Source organism: Pelodiscus sinensis, chromosome 13 (genome assembly GCF_049634645.1).
Source record: "Pelodiscus sinensis isolate JC-2024 chromosome 13, ASM4963464v1, whole genome shotgun sequence".
Lineage (NCBI taxonomy): Eukaryota > Metazoa > Chordata > Testudines > Trionychidae > Pelodiscus > Pelodiscus sinensis.
Window position 1 is genome coordinate 23,675,000 of NC_134723.1, and position 19,852 is coordinate 23,694,851.

The 19,852-nt window shown below is 46.6% G+C and overlaps 1 long non-coding RNA gene across 1 annotated transcript; it reads right to left on the bottom strand.

The window, feature by feature from the left end:
- Window positions 1-1,868: 1,868 nt before the first annotated feature.
- Window positions 1,869-17,068, bottom strand: LOC112543576 (uncharacterized). Its single transcript, XR_003086808.2, has 3 exons — window positions 16,749-17,068; window positions 15,915-16,040; window positions 1,869-5,374 (listed from the first exon to the last, which is right to left on the bottom strand). It is a non-coding gene; the product is annotated as an uncharacterized LOC112543576 (long non-coding RNA).
- Window positions 17,069-19,852: the final 2,784 nt, after the last annotated feature.

The window sequence follows — 19,852 nt, forward strand, 5'->3', positions numbered from 1 at the left end:
AAATAGGTTTACCGTTGTCAGAAAAACCCCTCCGTTCTTTTGACTTTCTGTCAAAAGAATGCAATAGCAGTGTAGAACTAAGTATAGTTTTTCTGGAAAAATGGCCATTTTTTGGAAAAACCCTGCAGTGTATAGACATATTCTCAGTGTCTGGGTGATCACCTGTAAACAGCCCCTTTGATCCTTTAAGCCTTAGCAGTGGTTGGTCTTAGGAAGTTATGTGACCTCCCTAACTGGTAGGGGCTGACCATGTAATTTTCCATGGAAGGGGGGGAATATGAAACAGAGAGTTCTTGCCTAAAAGGAAGGCTATTTAAGATGAAAAGCTTTTCAGTTCTTCGTTTTTGGCTGGCCTGGTGCTCCCAAGAGAATGAACCAGAGACCACAAGGAACTTCCCTGGTTTGGAGGCTTAGCTGGAATAAGAACAGTTTTAGGGTGAGTTTGTAATAAGCTTGTGTGTCTGCTAGAACTAGCTATGGACAGCTTGTTATTTTAAATTTGTAATTCACTTTGCTCTGTTTTCACTTGCAACCACTTACATCCTACTGCTTGTACTTAATAAAATCACTTTTATTTACTGTCAAGCCCAATGTAAATAATTGCTGCCTGGGGAGCAATCAGTGTGTACGTCCTCCTTTCATTGTTAAAGGGGGTTTACCTAAATAATTCATTTGGGGTTCTGATCCCATGTGGGGAGTGGTTTCCTTAGAAACCAGGTCCAAAACTGCATTTTCCTCAGATTTGAAAAGTTTCAGTGTCTGTATTGTTCCTTGGGAGGAAGGGGGTGATCTCAGCTCTGTGCATTGGCTGGGGGAGACCAGATGAGCTGGCCCAGCAGGACAGGGTGGTGAGAAGTCCCAGAGAGCAAGGAGGCGAGTGTCAGTGGCTTTGTCAGCACCCCGGGAAGCACCCCCTAGGAGTCTCCTGTGACCATACCTCATCACGGGGGAACTGGAGAACCTCCAGGGGAAGGGTTCTCTTCTCTCCAAAGAGCAAAGGGATCATGGGAACCGAGTGAGAGGAGTAGATGAGCGCAGCTGATCCTTTCCCTTTAGTATGAGATCACCAGGCCTGTAAGTTCTGACATCAGCTTTGCCAGTGCTCCTGCTCATCGAATCTATTTTAAACACAGCTCAGAGCATGTTTTCAGTTTTTAAACTATTTAAAAAAAAACATTCACCACAGTGCTAGAAGCACAAGGGAAAGAGCAAATGACTGGTCAGATCAATGGATTCAGATGTCTGAAATAATCCCATTATGTTCAGGACAAATATTTATTCATGTTCTTGTGTCCTGCCCTGCACCCCACTCAGCTGTGGACAAGAGAACGCAGCACATTGGCTTGGGCAGGAAAACATGTAATTTGGGGTATTCCTGGAGCAGGATAATAAGCTCTCGTGCACCCCACATATGACTGAACTTGTGCTATACAGCCTATATGCAATCTGAACAAACATCCCCAAACAATAGCCCTTTCTACATCTGCTTCTGAACCTGACTGTCCTGCCAGACAGTTGAATGCCCTGGAGGGTTATATTGCTGGGACAGATAATTTAATTTCCTCTGTAGTGCTGTGGGCTTTGTGGCCTCCTGCTCCGTTCCCATGGAGATGACGTTCATCTCACACAGAGACTAGTGTATATCTTTTAGTGGACAGGGAAAGGCACCGAGGACACCATAAGGTGAAATCACTTCTGGTAGCTTTGCAGTAACTAAGAGGATGCTCAAGCTTCCACAAGGAATTGCATACAAAGTCCTGACCTCTCATGGGTCAGGGACAGATGCATTAACTACATTCAGGTTCCAGCCAGCTTATGTTCGCTGCCCATTCCAGCAGCAGCAGCCAGAAGAACTCTTCTAGGCGGTGTCTATTCCTAACTGTATCTTTCAGAAATCACTCATATGCAGCGGAGAGGTTCAGGACTGAGATTGCTATAGCAACAATATCTAATGCTCTAGCATTGCTGTCAGCATCTGGGTTTCTATCAGTGCAGTAGAGTCTATTCCCTACAGCCATCTAGAGGACAGACTCAAAACCTTCACATGCTTCTCACAAGGAATTAATGTAGTCTCATGATTTATTTTTAATATTTCTATTTTTAGTAAAAGTGCTGGGAGTGGGGTTTTGTTTTATGCTGGAGAGATTTTAAAAACTATCCTTTTGCCTGAAGCACAAACTGTGGGGGTGGGATGGGGTGGTTTAAAAAGTCCCATTTGGCTGCCAGGAAGGTGGGGAAAGGGAGAAACAGAAGGAAAAATTAGGCCAAAGGAAAGAGAGTAACTCTACCCATTCCTGAAATGCACTCACCTCCTGGGTGTAACATAGCAATTGTTTGAGTGCACAGCAATGCTATGCAACGGTTTTGGACAGGAAGTGGAGGAGAAACCATATAAGATGAGAAGGCATGAGAAGCCTAAGGAGGCAGGATGTAATTGCCTCTACTGGAATTGGACCAGGTCAATATTCTTAACATTTTTGGTTTAAAATCCCTTTTTGGAGGTGCTGTCTTTTGGTGATCTCAACAGTAGCACTGTGCCCCTCATGATGTCATAAGTATATGTAACAGCCACCATCCTAGCTTGTCTAGATATTGATCCCTTTTGGAGGTGTCTCAACCCCAAAATCAAATGCTTCTATCCCCTGGCTCTTAGCTGTTGTAGACTCATATCCTCTGTGGACCAGTCACTAGCGGGGGCTGTGTATCACGTTGAATGGATGGTTATATATGTCAACCTATTGGCTTAGTACAGGTTCACAGGGAAGGTCGCTGCCTGCTGAGGGCTTGTCTAGATTTAAGGTGCAGCTGTACTGCTAGCTCAGTGCCACTGTAGTGCTTCAGTGAAGACATTACCTACCCTGAGGTGGGGGTTCTCTCAGCACAAGTATTTCACCTCCCCTAGAAGCGGTAACCAGGTGGACGGGAGAATTCTCCTGCTGACCTACTGCTCTCTACACCAGCAGTTAGATTGGTGTAACTGCGTTGCACAGGGGAGTGGATTTTTCACATCCCTAATCATAGGTACCAGCTTTTTCCTTTGCTCGGAGGTACTTAACCCCTGCTCAGGCCCTGCCACCACTCCTGCGCCACCTCTTCCTGCCCCCACCTCTTTCCCTGCCTCTTTTTGTTCCCACTCCTCCGGCTTGCCTTGGAACAGCTGATTGTGGGAGGCATTGGGAGAAAGGGGGAGGAGCGAATCAGCAGGGCTGCCGGTGGCCAGGAGACACTTGGGGGAGCTGAATGCTGGCTCTCAGTGGAGTGCTAAGTGTCCACTATTTTTGTGTGTGTGGTTGCTCCAGCCCTGGGACACCCATGGAATCAGTACCTATGCCTGAATGACATAGTGATACTAACCTAATTTCCTACTGTAAACTAGGCCTAAATCTCCAACATGACTTATTGCAGTGGCCTTGGTTCTTCCATCCCACCAATGACTTGGTGCAAATCTGCCTCGCTTGCACGACTGCAACCATAACCTGCAGCTGCAGGTTAATTCGATGGTTGGCATTTACGAAATGGGAGAAAAGCTGTAAAACATCAAGGCTATGTCTCCAGTCCCAGGTTATTTCGAAATAAGTTATTTTTAAATAACTCCCCAAATAACTATTTTGAAATGAGCTTATTCCTCTTCACAAGCAGGGGTTGTTACTTCAAAATAACAGGCTTGGTAGGATACGTCTACACTGCACGCTTATTTTGGAATAAACCATTTCAGAAGAAATACGCCGAAATAGCTTATTTTGAAATAGAGCGTCTACACAGCAAATGCCCATTGAAATAGCGCTGAATCACATTTAAGGCCACTTTGAAGCAGGGGATCAGGACAGCAGTTACTTCCTGGAGCTGCTACCTGATGCTATCTGAGGCTCGAGCTTAAAGGGACGCCCTCCCCACACACACTCCTGTACAGCCATGTGTCAGGCTCCTCTCTTTTGCCTATTTGAAAGACAGCAAACCCATTCCTTTTCTGGCTGTGGTTGCCCTTGCGGACACCTCCGCTCTCTAGCCATGGAGCCGGAGCTGCCACCTACCACTCAGCAGCTCTTATCTGTCATGCTGCAGCAGTTTCTGCAAGCTGCCTTCCTGGCTTCACAGGAACTCAACCCCCAGCTCATCTCAGAGAACCTCATCATTTCTCTGTGGGCGCAGAGCGTGCAGCTAGACCCCACCATGGCTTCTTGGAACCAGTTCCGACTGGTGGGACTGGCTCGTTATGGAGCGATGGGATGATCAGCAATGGCTCCAGAATTTCCACACACAGAAGGGCACCTTTCTGGAGCTGTGTGAGTGGCTCACCCCTGTCCTCGGGCAATGGGACACTCACATGTGACCCACAGTCCCCCTCGAGAAGCGGGTTGCCATTGTCATCTGGAAGCTCATCACACCGGACAGCTACCGATCCATTGGTAACCAGTTCGGCATGGGGAGATCTACTGTTGGGGCCCTGGTCATGCAGATATGGCACTCTCAGTTATTGTCCCAGGAGGGTGGTGAAGTGTTGGAAAGGGGTATCCTAGGGAAAGGGGGGATTGCTGGAAGTGGAAGCTCCCTCCCCAGGAGGTTTTTCAGTCCCAACTTCACAGAGGCCTGCCGGGGGATAGGCTAAGTAGGGGGTTGCTCCTCGTGTGTGGTGGGGAGGAAGGAGCTCAGGGACTTTCCAGGGACTCTGGCAATCCTATGATTCTTTGTTTGTTCATCTCCTACAGGTGATGAGGGCCATCAACACCATCCTGCTACACAGGGTCATCAACCTCGGTGCTGTTGACCCCATTGTCACCACCTTTGCCAACATGGGCTTCCCCAACTGCGGAGTGTGAGTGTATTGACAGCACCCACATCCCCTTCCGGGCCCTTGACCACAGGGCATCTGTATACATACATATTTTTCGATGGTCCATCTATGTTTTTTAAATAGGGGTAGAAATAACTGGGGACAGACTGGGGAAAGAACCTGGGAGAGGGGAGGAGAGAAGGCAGGGGGAGGAGAGGCTCAGGGCTGAGGCTGGGAGTGGCTCCTGGCTCTAGTGGTCCCACCACCTCAGGTGTGGGGACCTCAGTGGCCATGGGGTGGGACTAGGGGGAGAAGCAGGAGGGACAGGAGCAGGGGCAGGAGCAGCAGCAAGGGGTGGAGCAGGCACTGTGTCAGTGATGAGCGCTTGTACAGCCGTGCAGATGGTGTGGCCCTGATCCAGCATCTCCCGTGCCATAGCTGGATGTCCTTCTCCAGTCTCTTGCCCAGGGTGTGCTGCAGGGCTCACAGTGAGGAGATGTGCTCCTGCTGGAATTCCTCCTGGGCTCTCCTGCACCAGTGGGTCACTCAGGGTCAGGAGGCTGCCGGGTGGTGTCAACCTCCCTCCTCTCACAGCTGGTTCGGCTATGGGGAACAGAGAGCAGGTCAGTCATCCCTGGAGACACTGTGCCTGAAGCCTTGCCCTCATCTGTGAGCTGAGACCAATAGTTCTCCTTTCAGATGATGTTTGGAGCAAGGCCACTTGTGGGGCACAGATGTCCAGGGGGGAGCCTCACTAATCCCACATCCTGGGGACAAGCAGACATGGGAAGGTGCCAGCCAGACTGGGATCCTGCATGCAGAAGCGGGGTCATGGGATGGCTGGGCTTGCCTCTGTGCTATGCACACACTGGGTCTGTCAGTCACAGCATCCTGCAGGGGGAGGACTTGTATCTCTGCCCACTGGAAGGAGGGGGGCAGAGTTTTGGGGGGCGGTGTGTGTGAGTGTCAGACATAGAATGAGGTTTACAGAATCCAGAATAAGCCACCCGTTATTTCAAAATTATTTCAAGATAACGGTCTTGCTCTGTAGACGCTCTCACAGTTATTTCGGAATAACGTCCATTATTCTGAAATAATGCTGCTGTGTACATATACCATACTGTGGACACTTGCCTTGTTATTTCGAAATAACTCCCCAATGTAGACATGCCCCAAGAAACCAAGCACTTGACATTCAGACTGAGACAGCTCAATCTTCTGAGGAAAGCAATCCCCCTAGTGGGCAAAACCTATCCATGCAGCTGTCCTCTTTCTGCTTGCTTGCTTCATTGCAAGTGGGTTCTGGTGAACTTAATTATAAAATAAGTCGAGAATTAATGGAAAGTTAAATGAACTAGAATGAATTGAGTGCTGCTATAAATAAATCTAGTTGATGCCTGACCAGAGTGACAGATTCTATTACTGCCTGATAGGGGTTTATTTTGTAAGGTTGTATTTTTAAATGTATTTCACTCTGATGAGACTGGGTGGGCAGTCCTGGACACCGAAGTCTCCTATTATCTGAAGAATCAATACATTGTGGGCTAATAAATACTTGAATGTGGTTCATGTAAAGTTTTGATGGTTCCTCTGAATACAGATACTATTGGCAGTGACACAGTTTAGGATTAAAAATTGTGGAACTCTTGATCCATGAGAGGGGCACCAGCTAGGGTTAGGAAGTAATTTCTCTTCCGGTACAACACTAATTTAGCCAGGTCTCTATCTTTTCCTTCAAAGGCTGTGTCTAGACTATGTCCCTCTTTCAACAGAGGGTTGCAAATTGGACATTTTTGGAGGAGTACAGGATCTTTCGAAAAAGCATGGTATGAGGAATCAGACAATATGGGTTCTGTTTGAAAGAGCGCAATGACAAATGAAGTGTGGGATATTTGCAATTTCGAAGTGTCTAATCTACATCCCTCTGTTGAAAGAGGGATGTAGTCTAGGCACAGCCTAAGTAAAAGAAATTCTTTCTGTCTATAGTAGAGTATACTACAGATATTTGTGTGTGCAAGTGGCCTGTTATCCTGGGCCCAATTCTTCTCTTCCATAAACACAGAAAGCTAATTCACTTGCCTTTGGTACTTGTGCATACTTTGAAGGGTAGAATTTATCCCACGGATGTTCAGGACAAGAAGCAGCCACTGTCCACAGTCCCCTTGTGTCCGGGCTAATCACAGACAATGCCATCTCAATTCTTGGAATTTTTTTGTGGCAGAGCAGGGCAAAACATTGCTAGTCAAACCCCGCCCCCACTCCCATCTTCCTGCTCAACAAAGCCCTCTCAAACCAATGGGCAGCTACTCCTGAGGTAGAAATGATGAATATATTAGTCTGCACTGTCCTTAACATCTGCAGTTGCTCACTCTGGCAGCTGTGTTCCTTGAGCATGCTGCTGGCAGACACCGCAACTGGGAATAACAATGCTTTACACTTCTATAGGGCTTCTTGGCTGCAGACCTCAGCGCTTTGCAAAGGAGAGGAGTTGTCATTGTTCCCTGTTTCAGAGATGGGGAAACTGAAGCAAATCACTAGCAAATCACTATCCCTAAGTCAGATAGTGACATAGCACTGGAGTGTGTGGAGGGAAGAGGGACTAGAAGTCAGGAATCCTGGTTCCCATTCCTATATTGAATTTACCTGAGACCACAACAAGCACACCTGAGATGGCAGCCAGAGGCAATTGCAGTCAGTCTCAGTGATCTACAGGAACTTAGCCATCCTCTTTCTGTGTGATTCCTATTCTTGCAAGCCAGCCCCACATGCTTTCCAATTTTACCAGACTCTGCTTTGTTTCACTGGGGCTGCTGTTGCCATGTGTATTGGCAGGGGGAGGCAAATGTGAGGTGATGCTCATCATAGCTCCATCTGAAGCCCTTGTATCCCCACTAGGGACTGGACCTTAATTTTATGTTTCAGGTTCCCTTTGTTCTACAACTAGCCCCTTGTTTTTCTTTGCAATGAGACACAACAATGGCAGTGCCATCCCTGTGAGCATAACAAACACTCGCAGGGCATCTGGTGTTGGGGGACATGAGGAGCTCTTTCAGGAGCTCTATCTCCATGGCACATTAGAGTGTGCCTCGTTTTGCTCCAGCTCAGCTCACTCTTGTATTCATCTGTAGAAAGAAAAAAGGAAGGAAGAAAAGAAGTGAGTTCCCCTCAGAGGTTCTTCCTTTGATTGTGTTGGAAAGGTAAAGAGGAGTCACCCTTCCCATGGGAAAAGCAATGCATTCTAGGGATCCACTGGAGGATCGGGGCCAGGTGTGCAGAAATCTCACACCCCTGCTGTTTTCCCTTGCTGCACAGCTCCACTGGAATTGCAGTGGCCAGCGCTCCCCCAGGTAACCCTGCCTCACAAAGGAAGTTCTCTAGCATGGAGGACATTGTGTTACTTTAGGGTGAATTTATCACGAGGCGCAGCATCTGCATCCCTCTGCAGGAGTGTCTGTGAACAGAACTAGTCGATGTGCAGACTTTGCATCCACATGACCTTGACTGTAATGACTTTGTCAGCCAGCAGGAGCTGATTTAAACTGGAACACTGGCTCCAAGGCCCTCCCGACATCTGAAGAGTTTCAGTTGTGGATCTGAACTAACATCCTGAGCTCACTTCTGCCAATAAGGAAACATGACAGTAAATATCAGCCTGTTTGTTCCCCATTATTTGTTACCATTGATACACCTGTTTTATCAGACTCTGTTCTCCTTGCATCCCTGGCCTGGGTTCTTTGCTGGGTTCTTTTAGGAATTTATAGCGCAAGCTCTGGTGTCCTCTACATGGTCACAGCGGATATTTGATCCACTTGCAGATAAAGGCATAGCTGTTGCAGGGCCTCCCCATTTCTAACTTGTAACCACTGGCTCCCCCTTTTTAATGCTCCACCTTTCCCAGGAGCAGAGAAGATGAATTGCTTTGGGAACCGTCTATTGCTAAGTATGCGAACAGAGCAGGCGAGGTGTGGTCAGAAAGCTTCACGTTCCCTGTCAGAGGATTCTCATATTGGCTTGGTGGGGTGAGCTATTCTTCCTGCCAGGCCTTTTGTTTAGCAGCAGTTTGTTAATTCCCTTTCTCCTTTGCACATTACCATGTGGGCTTTATTTTGGCTTTGTATTGAAACAAGTCCAACCAACAGATTTGTTTGCATTCCCCTAATACTTTATGGCCTGATTTAATGAGACACTATGAGGGTTTGGGATGGAAAGACAGGCTGTCAGACAGGATCATTTTTTGTTGAGATGGAAAAGGCCCTAATTCACATCTCCCCATATGTTATCTTAGTAAATGTTTAAGTTATAAACATATTTCTTACTAACTATCCCATTTCCTGTTACAAATTTAGGACTTCAGACCTCTTGCGCTGTACACCGAGGCCACTTGGAAAGTCACCGTACTGGTGGGGTTAGAGTTCAGATACTTCTGCTTCTAAAGCAACTTAGCCCTTGAGCTAAAGTATTTGCTGCTAATAATGCAGAGTTTGTGACCCATGGGGAAGCAGCTCTCCATCCATCCACTACAGCAGTGTTTCTCAACCAGTGGTACGAGTACCCTTAGGAGTACTCGAGAGAAGTCTGGGGGGTACGTTAACACAACTGAAATTTGGAGAAAACAGAATTTTTGTTTTAAGTTTTACAGCATTTTATTATTTTTGTACTTTTTACACCCCAAAATTTCATCGCCTACCCAGCTACAATTAAGTTGTTTAAACAAATGTATTGCAATGGTAGAAAAAAATGTGTGTCTGAAAACTGTAGGTACTGGGGGTACTTATAATTTTTTTTTGAAAAGGGAACTTCATAAGAAAGGTTGAGAAACACTGAACTAGAAAACACCACTGCACATGCTCATTAGCTAGCCTGTTATGTTAAAGCAGCCTGCATACATTGCATATATTCCACCCAAGAAGGAATGATTTGGCACCAAAAAGAGCCAAGGTGATATTATCGCACCTTGGCATGTCTTGGTTCCATATCAGCACCTTGTCATCTTATACCGATTTGAAGGGATGTGCAGGCTCTCATCTATTTGTTCAGGACTAGATGTCCCCCTTTTGGCCTTAAAATCTGTGATTCTATGCTATGAAACTTTAGGTCAGTGATTCAAATACAGATCAAATCAGTAGTGCCCCAAAGTTGTTGCCATTTGATAGCTCTTTTGTGGCTACTTCTGAACTACATAGCGTACCAGGGTCCAATTGCTAGTGGATAGGTGTTCACACCACAAACACTGCCTTGTCTTGGAACTAATTGGCCTTCCTGCCAATTAGGAGAAAGGACTGAATGGGCCATCATGCCCATGCCATCTTCTTTCCCACACTTCTGGATGGGGAGGGAAGGCACAGCATGTGGGGGAAGGCCACATTCTGTTTATCCAGGCTGTCCCCATGCTATAGCCAGAGAGACTTCCATCTCCAAGGCTGTCTATCTGTTGCTAGCACTAAAACTCTCCCACTTATGCCAGCATCTCAAAAACCCCAGCCTGTTCCACCTGCCAGTAGACCAAGGCCAGAGAGAGCAGGTAAAAATTTGTCTTTTAGGCATCACAGTCTGCAATAGGGCAGTGAATAAATGACAACAATGGGGCCATTACATCACCTTGATGGATGTGTGCTCTCCTGTTTTCTGCAGGGACTGAACACAAAGCCTCTAGGGCTAAAACCACAACCTGCTGTTGCATGTGCTAAAACAGCCAGCTGTTTAGTCTGAAAGCAAAGGCTGAGTCATAATTCTCTGTGGTCCAGCTGCAGTACATGTTTGTTTCAAATTTAAGCCCTGCTGTAAAACCCCAGCCTGTTCTGCAGATCTAATGAGAGCTGTTAGCTGAATTGTTAGGCAGGTATTTGGGGCTTCAGTTGTTGCATATGGAAACAGTGCTGCTCACCCAATACAAATCCCCTCACACAGTGGTTTTTGAACTAGGGGTCACGACCCAGTACTGGGTCATGGCGTGTCAGGCACTGGGTCTCGTTGCTGCCAGGGTGACTAGTGGGAGTGCTAAGGCAGCTGCCTGCCTGCCCTGGCACCACAGACAATGCTGCACCCAAGAAGTGGCCAGTAGCAGGCCTGGCTTCTGGGGAAGTAGGGGGAGAGGAGAAGAGTACATAAGGCTCTGTGCACTGCTCCTGCCCTGAGCACTAGCTCTGCATTCCCATTGGCTGGGAACCTGCTGCTGGCTGCTTCTGTGGCACAGCATGGTCTGCAGTGCCAGGGGAGGCAGGAAGGAGCTCAGGATAAGCCCCTCCTGCCCCAGACCTGACACCCTACCCACCAAAGCCAAGCCCCTTCCTACAGCCCGAAGCTCTCATCCTCTACTCCACACCAGAGCCTAAGCTCTAGACAAATTATGTTGGGTCGCTGGCATCAACAATTTTCTTCAATTAGGTCATTGGAAAAGAAGTTTGAAAACCACCACTCTAACAAACCCCTAGAGCGACTGCTTTTGGAGTTGCAAGCTCTTCCTTGAGAACAACCTAACTCCTCTTACTGGGACTTTATGAAGGCATGAGCTGTATGAGTTGTTATGCTAGGGTGACCTCTAAGGGGGAATAAGAGATACTGCGCTTCTTTTTGTGAAATAATGAATATTCTGCCGGCTTGGTAGGGTGAACTATTTGAAAGGATCCATGCCAAACCAATGGACTTGCACAAGTAATTTACTCGCTAAACCATTGGAATATGAAGATACAGGGAAGCTGTTTAAAATGAAACCTGATTTGTAATCTAAACTTGCAAAAAACAATTGTACACTACCCTTTTAAAGAAATAGCGCTCTGGTACTGGCGTCTGAGCCTCAGGTATGAGTCCTTTCAAAATCTATTGGGGGGAGAGTGTCTAGATATAAACACTGGGTTCCAGCTACTCCACTGAGCTTTGTCACAGGCTGGATACAAGTGCAGAAGGGGGTCTGTTTCCAGAATCCAATTCAGATTGGTGAAAATCTCAAGAGTGTAGCTAATCTCCTGTAATTTCCACTATTGACACTGAAATATCTTGAGCAGTTTTAGCTTTTAGTACCATCAAATCCAAATGGGAACTAAACCTTGATTAGATGAGAATTCTGAACCCAGACTTAAAATTGCTCAAAATCTGTATCCAGCCACAAACACCACCTTCTGGGTCTGCTTCTAATCAGCACCGGTAGATGGAAGATGGACTTGCATTTACATTTGTCTTCCACAGTTCAAGACAAACTGGTAGGAAAATAATCAGACGGTCATAGAACATACAAAGAAACTGGTCCTTTAAAGGGTTGTACAACTTCACTCCGTCCCTGGGGAATATAGCGAACCATACCAAAATCACAGCCCCATCTTGCTGAGACTAACTCAGCTTTCATTGACTCCTGTAGTATTACTGTCCTCATTTTACTGAGCAAGAAAGTAAGGCACAGAGTAGGCAATTCACCTGCCCAAGGCCACCTAAGAAATTTTTGGCAGGGATGGGATCAAAACCCATATTGTCTGATTCCTCATACCATGCTCTTTTCATAAGATCACCCTTCCACACAGGAAGAAAGGGAGTGAGGGTAGGAAGTGGTTCCCAATACAAAACATAGGCCAAAATAGAGAGAGGAAGCTGATAGTTTTAGATTCATTCATGATGCAATGTTGAAAAAGTATTTTAGGCTTGCTACAAATGAGCTGCCAACCAATGTAACGTATGCCTCACTGACATGTCTGTGACAGCTCAGTCTCATGCATGGCTGCCCCACTGGGGTTTGTCTCAGTGTGGGAATCATTGTTAGCAAACGCTGCTCTGTTAAGCCAGAACTTCTGGAACTCACTGCTGATGTCACTTCCAGTGCGGAGTCTTCCAAACCAGCCATGTTGGCTCTGGAGTTCAGAGGCAATATGGGTTCTAAACTCCCTAGACTTCACCAAACAGGTGTGATTCTTTTCTTTAACAAACAAACATGCTGACATTAACCAATAAGCTTGTGTGCACCTGGCATGAAACTGTCCTTGTTAAAGATGAAGCCAGGCCTATGTTTTCTTAAAGGCCAGAGATGTTCAGATTACTGGCTTTGGTTTGGGATCACTTATCTGACTCTTAAATGGCTGATTTAGGATCTTTCCTTCTTTGTCTTCTGGGTTTTTTTCTTTCTTTTTTCACTATGATACTGGAGTCTATACATGAGAAAAGCAAATCCACGGGGTATTTTTGGATCAGAGTTCAGCTCAGAAATTTGATCAACCATGAAACTTTGGGCAGTCACTTTCCATGGCTGCCCATTCAGACACCCCATTAAAGCTGACTTTCCATTTACTCCCACTACTTTCCTGGCGGTTCTCTGCATGCGATTTGCTTTATTTAGTTAAACTCCAAATTGCATGTGGCCTGGGGGAATTGCTTAAAAGGAAGGAGGTGGTAAGTTCATCTGCAGATTCTCTGAAATGGACTCCTTTTCCGCATGTCTAGTTCTTCAATGTGACAAGCAGCTTTTTACAAGTGCTCCTCCAGCAGCTGAATGCAAGCTGGAGCCCCAGACTCCGTAAATAATATATTGATTTGGTTTGAATGTGGGTCAGTAGGTCTGACGCCTAAGCAAGCAGTAACCATGGGCATCCTACTGGGAGCATCAACCATTCGGTTGGTGTAAGAGAGAAGAAGGGGCTCTGATATTTTCTGTTCTTTCTTTAATTAAAACTGAACTCCCATATGCCTTAGCCCTGGGGAGCTGTACGGAGACCCTGCAGCTTTTCTGGGAAAATCTGGCAAACAGTCCCTCTAGGAACAGTTCATACAAGGGTGAATGGGTCAAAGGCCCCCACAGAACTGAACCATGGCAGTTTCACTGTAGGTGGCTGAAATGGGTGTTTAAAGGAGATTTTCATCCCGTATGCATCTCTGTCCTGGGTTTGTCACCAGCCCAGTGAAGGCCGCTGCAAATGATTGAAAATCTTTGGCAGGAGAGAACGGTTTTGGTCTCTGATTGTTTTTATGCATGTGTGTGTGCGTGCAGGGCTTGCTGGGACAGCTGTCATTGAAAGGCGGACCTTCTGCCCTGCACCTTGTCTATGGTATGGAGGTGAGTCCTCTGCTCTGAGCAGTTCAGTTGGGGGCTGACCAGAAAGGGGAACTGATTATGATTAGGAGTATGACATGGCTGACCAGTTGGATGAGCTTTCTGGTTGATGAGTGTGGTGGGGTAACTGCCCTAGGATGGCCAGAAGGGGTTAAAGCAGGTTGGAGGGAGCCTGCATAGAGCCCTGGCCAATCAGAGAGGGGCTTCAGGAGCCAATCAGAAGGTGGCTTGCTGAGGTAGCCAAGTATATAAGGAGTTGAGCAAGCCAGTTAGACAGAGCAAACCTAGGCTTGGAGACCATAGCTGGACACAGAGGCAGTAGAGGCCAAGAACTTCTGATACAACCCCTGGAGGGGGAGGCCCAGACCAATGCAAGAGATCATTGTAGTGGGCACTGCAGGAGGGCAGTGTCCCAGAGAGGACACTACACTCTGGGAGCTACACAGGTCCAGAATGTAAGCATGGAATGTGGATGGGGGAGACTTTGGCCAGCAGGAGGTGCCCTGTGGATAGGGGAAACATCAGCCAGCAGGCAGTGCCCCAGGGGGAGGGATAGCTCAGTGGTTTGAGCACTGGTCTGCTAAACCCAGGCTTGTGAGTTCAATACTTGAGGGGGCCATTTAGGGATCTGGGACAAATCTGTCAGGGATGGTACTTGGTCCTGCTGTTAGGACAGGAAACTGGACTCAATGACCTCTCAAGGTCCTTTCCAGCTCTATGAGATGGTGTATATCTCCATATATAAACTAATTCCCTGGAGTAGGGATTTTAAATATCAGTTAATTGAATAGTCGAGTAACCTCATGAATTCTTATCTGTTAGTCGACTATTCTATAGTCAGGGGGCAGGGCTGGCAGCCACTGTGTTCTGGGCCCATTCCCGAGGAATCTACAGCCACTCTGTGCTGCTGCTTCTGTATCAGAGGCAGCAGTGCAGGGTGCCAGGCAGGAGCTGGTCTGCCAGGCGAGCCAGTTTAAAAACCAGCTCCCCTCCCAAACCAACTGACTGTTGCCCCCTGCTGCTGCCTCTGATACAGTGGCAGTGGTAGCAGTGTGGCAGTGGCAGCGGCAGCAGCATCTGTCCAGGAGGGTTGTGCTCCCAGACCCAGTGCAAGCTGGAGCTAGTCTGTGCTGCCTGCTCACCTAGCTCCTAATGCACTTTAAATGCAGAGATGCAGCAGGGGTGGGTGGGTCCCGGACCTGTCACAAGCAGGACTGAGCTGGGCTGCTGGACAGCCTGCTAAAAAATTGACTGGCAAGGAGGGTGAGGATGTGTGTAGTCTATAGCATTAACCTATAAGCCTTTGCTTATCGGCTAATCAGTTAATCAATTATCCTATTTTAGCCTATTACATCCCTATCCTGGAGCAGCCAGAAGGAGGTGCCGCAGCATTGAGCCCTGCCCTGTTACAAGTGGCTAAGGGCTCTGACAGACACTTAGTTTGAAGACAGGCCCTACAAAAGTAGAAGGGTGGCTTACTGCTGAAAATTCATCAGATAACCAAAAACTCAAAATACAGCTTTCTTTTAATTTTGGACTCCTAATGTGAGCAGGGGATGGGATTTAAGAGTGCCTCATTACAGGGCTAAGGGACCACTCTGTGGTGGACTACTGGAGGCCCAGAGGCCTGGCTCAGTAGCGTCCTGGTGCACCACAAGGTGAGGGGTGCTGTGGAGCCAAACTCTGTCACAGCGGCAGCCTCCAAAACTTAATTTTAAGAAACAAGGACATTTTTCAGCAATGGCAGAACATAGAGCCCAACATCCAGGTGCTAATGTTAGTATTTTAGCCATGCCCCAGATGGTAACAAAACTCAGACCCCCATCTCTGCCAGATTTCAACAGGTCATCCATTGTCAATCTGGCAGGACAAAAGCCATTGAATTCCAGCGTTCTGGCCTATGGAGTTCCCCCATCTCCAATGTGGTTGTCCAGTGTATCAGAAATCGGTCCCTTTATCTTGGATGATTAAAACAGAAAGGATTTTAATGTTGTATCCCTTTTTTTACTTAGCTGGTCAGGTTCACTTTTTGTTTGGTTGCACTTCCCAGTTCTCCTGTGCTGCTTCAGTATGTTATTTGTTAATACTGTACTTCATGAGAACATTGTTCCTTACCCAGGGCCTGATCCAATGACTACTGGCATCAAGGGCAGTTTTCCATTCACTAACCACACTGCTGATGGTACACATGCCAGAACAGAATCCATCTTGCCTTCCTGCAGGTGTTCTGAGTTTGCCGTACTAAGGGGAATAAATAAGAGTGAAAACTAAGTTTAGTCAATAAAGGCAGCTGCTGTGACTCTGAGAGGAAGATCTGCTGAGTGAGAAAGCAATTTTTACTTGTCCTCTTTCAGAGTAAAAATGTGTGCTGCTCCTCTGCTCAAGCATAAATGTTTCATGCTGTATTGCTAGGTTATTATAAAAATTCTAGCTTCTCAGCTTCTTGGATTCCCCAAGCAATGCTATTTTTAGAGACTTGGTGAGATAGCTCCTGCCCCTTCAGCTTTGCTGTATGTCTTATGTCTCAGAGGACTTGCACAAGGTGAATGATTTCATTTGTGAAAACAAAGAGATGGGGCAGTGGGTATGTTAGCAGCTGCTCTGCAGCATGCCAGGTACCAGGCAGAAGGAGTGTGGAAAGAGTAGCCTAGCATTTGTGCCAGCATGTACCACCATGGGAATCAAAACATGACTGCATAGCCCACAATGAAAGTCTGCAGGTTGCAAATGCAGGTGTGAGTTGTGTGGAAAAGGATTAAAGGAATTTCCAAACTTTTAGCTGCTGATTTTAACAGGAGTTGCAGGTGCTCAGCCCAAAGTCAGACCCCAACCATGAAATGCAGCATGTGAAGTGAAATGGGAAAGGAAAGGGGTGTAATTCCTTCCTGACCCTTTCTGAGAGAGAGCAGGTGCCCAGAAGCATGAGGTTTTAGCATTCATTTGCCTTACCTTGTACAGATACATACGGTATTGCAAAAAGTAATGGGTTGAAAAAGATCCAGCTTCAATGTTTTTCTTCAGGGTCTCCAGTACAGCCTGAGTGTGCGTTCAATTTCAGGTCAGCGTGCGAGTTAGTCCTAACACCCTTAGGGCCCTTTGAAAATCCCACCCTAAAACGTTGTGATCTGTTTGCCCTCCATGCTGTGTGCCTAGTAATGTAGCTCTTATCTTCTGCCAGATTCAGTCTGTGAAACCTCAGGAAACTAGTACTTCATTTCTCTTTCCTTCTTGGGGAATTCTAAGGTGCCATTTGAACTTAGCATCAACCACAGTGACAGGATCTGACACCAGGGAGGCCAGGCCAACTTGCCCCTCCCACATGGCAGCCGGCCATTCACCTCCTTTAGACAATGGCATGACCTCACTCCTAGTGAGGTGGGCCTGAGAATGGCCAAGTTCTCTGGTGCACGAAGCCGAAATAGGCGTCTCACTCCTGGCTGGGGAGCAGCTGATAGATTATACTTAAGATGTGGAAAATCGACGTAAAGACGCCACTTGGCTGGGAACAAGTCGGGGAGAATGGAGACCTGGCAGCTTTTCCCAGTTCATTGTTGTGGGAGGGGAAGTGAGTCAGAATGCAAGGAGAGGAGCTGTTTTTCTAGCTAAATACAGAGATTAGTTTACATCCTGTGGCAAGGATGTTTAAAAAAAAAAAACAAACCCTGGGGAAAGGCCCACTGTCCAGCCTGCTTGAAAGGCCCGTCATCCAGTCAGTGGTCTCTCTCTCTGGCTCCGATGCCTGAGGCTTGGACTTTTCTCTTTGGGATCGAAGGCTCATCTTCTCTGGTTCTGGGAGCCCTTTGCTCTAGTACTCTATTTCCTGAAGGATTCACCAACACGGGGAAGGTATTAAGAGGGACTTTTGAGAAAATTAGGGACATACCTTTTAACTCCAGTGAAAGATATGGGACTCATGAAGATTGCTGAAAGAGAGGGTTGAGAAAATGGTAAATGTTTGGCTCAGGACTCGGGCTGGTCTCTCTTCCATAGGGACAATCAGGACAATAATAATTAATATCGCCAAATCACCCTCAATGTGCAGCTTATTATTAAAGTCCCAACCCTTCTAGGAACTTCATGGAGCAGGGAGGTCACCCTTGTGGAGCTGATTCCAGGCACTTAGGCTGTAATCAGTTTGGATCCGGGAGCTTGTCTGCAGCAGCTGTAAAGCACCAAACAGAATTTATGCTATATGAGTGTGGGGGTAGAATCCTGCTAGACCACTTTGAATACCAGAATAGGTTTTATTTTGGTGTTTTCCCTCTTGTCATTTTGGTCCTGTGGTTCTTTATCTGTGGTGACACATTCAGTCACAAAGACCTTTGCTTTGGCTGAAAGGAAACAAGTAACATTCCCAGGAGAGAGCACAGTGTGCACTTCTGCATCCATCTGCTCTGAGTGCTGAGAACAAAATGGTAGCTGAACTCGGCACACAAAGAAGTGCTCAGAAATTAAAAGGTGCAATATTCAGAAAATGGAAGGGGCTTTTATCTCAAAGCTACATACACCCTGGCTATGTCTACACTGCCCTTTCTTGCACAAGAGGCTATGCAAATGAGGCGAAGCAGTGAATATTGCTGCACCTCATTTGCATACTTAATGAGCTGCCATTTTTGCGCAAGGGGTTTTTGCGGAAGAGCCATTCTGCCTCTTTTTTTCAGGAAGAACGGCTCTTGCACAAGAGGGGGATTTTGTACCAAAGCCCCTTATGCAATAATGGTGGCTCATTAAGCATGCAAATGAGGCACAGCGATATTCACCGCTTTGCCTCATTTGCATATTCTCTTGCGCAAGAGAGGGCAGTGTAGACGTTGCCGATATGTTTTACCATCACTGATAAAACATCCAAAGGTTTTTGCTATGTTTACTTTTAACTTGTGGATTAAAGGGTATAATGAGACTAGGAGCTAATGGGATGACTCAGTGGATTGCAGTAGGCAAAGTTTACGAATTTCCCTCAAGGGTTAGTGCTTGCAACAAGAAAATTAAGTAAGTTAAAAGAATTAGAGAGCAAACAGAAATCCAAAGCATTTTGTGGCCAGCTAACAGCTTGCCCTTACAAGCCATGACCCAGAGTTTGAAACCTCTGGTCTAGGATAACCTCTCTCCCTATGCACTGGCTTATCAAAAGCTTCAGAGGGGTAGCAGAGTTAGTCTGTAACAGGAAAAACTTAAAAAACAACTAATAGTCTAGTAGCACCTCAACACAACATATAGATGGCATCATGAGCTTTTGTGGGCACAACCTACTTCTTCAGATGACTGGAGTGTTGGAAGTCCAGATACAAGAATAAATAAGTCATCAAAGTCAGCTGAGATGCTCTTGTTATGAGTCCCTGGATTTGAAGTCTACACAGCTGGGGGAAGCACATGTCGATCTCCTTCTCTGGCTTTCAGTCAGAGCTGAAATTCCCGGGGAGATCTTACTGCATTACATTCGTGTATCATTTGAGTCAGGGGGATCACAGCCCTCCAGGAGTGAGAAATGATCAGGTAAATTCATTTATAATACTGCCGAGAGGTCCCACCACCTAGAGAAGCTTGTGTATACTGGTTCAAACTGGATTCCCTAGAGACCTAGAGGAAAGAAAGGACTTTTGGATAAATAGCCTGAGTTTAAACTGAGGTGTTTTTTTTTTCTGATCTAGCAAATAGACAGGCCCTTCCACCCAAGCAGGCCCCGGTTCCTCCAGGTTGGTAGGTGACCTGCTCATGGGAGTGCTTGTTCTGAGCTTCTGTCTAAAGAAAAAAAAAACCTTTGGTGGGATTTTGAAGGCTTGATCACCTGCCCTTCTTGGAGTTGGGATGACCTCTGGCAAGCTGATTAGCAGGCATGTAGAATCCTTTATTGATGGAAGGAAATAGTAAGGGAGGCATTGGACACCAATGAACGTTGAGCCCATGTTTGTTGATGATGATGATGAGAATCCTTTATTGCTTTGTGTTTTCTCTGTGTTGCTTAGAAAGGGCTGTGTGGTAACGTCTAACTGTGAGAAATGATGTTATTAATAGCCTCTACTGAGAGGACAAAGCAGACCTGCTTGGACAAACTG